Source organism: Pinus tabuliformis, chromosome 7, assembly GCF_031772625.1.
Source record: "Pinus tabuliformis cultivar Carrire ecotype Pingquan chromosome 7, CPIR1, whole genome shotgun sequence".
NCBI classification, from domain to species: domain Eukaryota; kingdom Viridiplantae; phylum Streptophyta; class Pinopsida; order Pinales; family Pinaceae; genus Pinus; species Pinus tabuliformis.
In genome coordinates this window covers 631804920-631806227 of record NC_142293.1, presented here as the reverse complement: position 1 = coordinate 631806227, position 1308 = coordinate 631804920, and positions in this window count along the sequence as shown.

The window sequence follows — 1308 nt, the reverse complement described above, 5'->3', positions numbered from 1 at the left end:
TGATATTGATTTTACTTTGAAATTAGTATGTATTAGTTAAAATTAGTCCACTTTGAAATTATTAGGGATTAGAGGAATGAAATTCAGAAAAACAACCATTAAATATGTAATGATTTTTTTGGGTGGGTGTGTAAGGATGTGAATCTTAATAATTCACTTTGAGGATTTCTATTTTCAATTTTATTGGTTTCTATTTCCAATAATTTTTAAATTGATTTTTTTAATATATTTTCTAAATTAAAAATTAAAATTCGTTCATTCATTTAAGATTATAATAAATTTTGGTTTGATTTTAATTATATATTTCATTCATTTAAGATTATAATAAATTTAGTATTGATTTTAGTTCTAATAAATATATAATATAATTAAAATATAAATTTTGTTTATGTATTTTGGATAGATGGTGATTGGGTGCTCAATCAAGACAATTTTTGATGTCAAGTCTCCCTAATCAATTCCTCATCTAGATCATGGTGATATATTAGGTATCATGAGTATGTGGCCATGCCAAATTTATTAAGAAAAATATAAAAAATATTATTTTTATCTTAATTTAAAAGAATTTATATTTTTATATTTTTGAAGTTTTTTTTTTTCAATTTTATGAATGCAATAAAAATGAATTACAATAACACCAAAAATTTTATAATTAAATTAGGGCAACGAAATAAAAATCTAGAAGAAAGAAACATTGTTATTATTTATTGTAGTGTATTCAGAGTGTTTAGATTAAATAGAAATATTTATTAAATAAAGAGTAACAAGGTGTTGGAGTATGAATATGGATGGGTTGTCACAAACCAACAAATGAATTGAAAAGCTAAAAGAATAAAAATAGCCTCATATTAACTAACACAAATTAAATAAAATAAAAGATAAGTAACTAGATACATACATATGTGGTAACATTTACAAAAGTTAAACCAAAGTGATCAATTTGTTATTGTATACATTTTTTTTAAAATGAAGGAGTTAATAGATGACATGGAATTAAAACATTAACAAAAATTAAACATTAAAATGATTAGTCTTGATTGGTTGTTGATAAATCAAGATTTAACATGGATGTAGGTTGACCATTGGATTAAGGTGCACTCTATAACCTACTATAAAGGAGATGTTGTAATGCATGTATATAACATAACATAAAATAATAATAACAATAATAATATAGTTACACATTGAAAAATAGTACAAGTCATTTCAATTACACAAAAGTTGACTCCAATACACATAGACATACATATATGGTAAAATTCAAAATGATCAAATAACTTAAATGAGAAATTTTCTTGATCGAAAAAG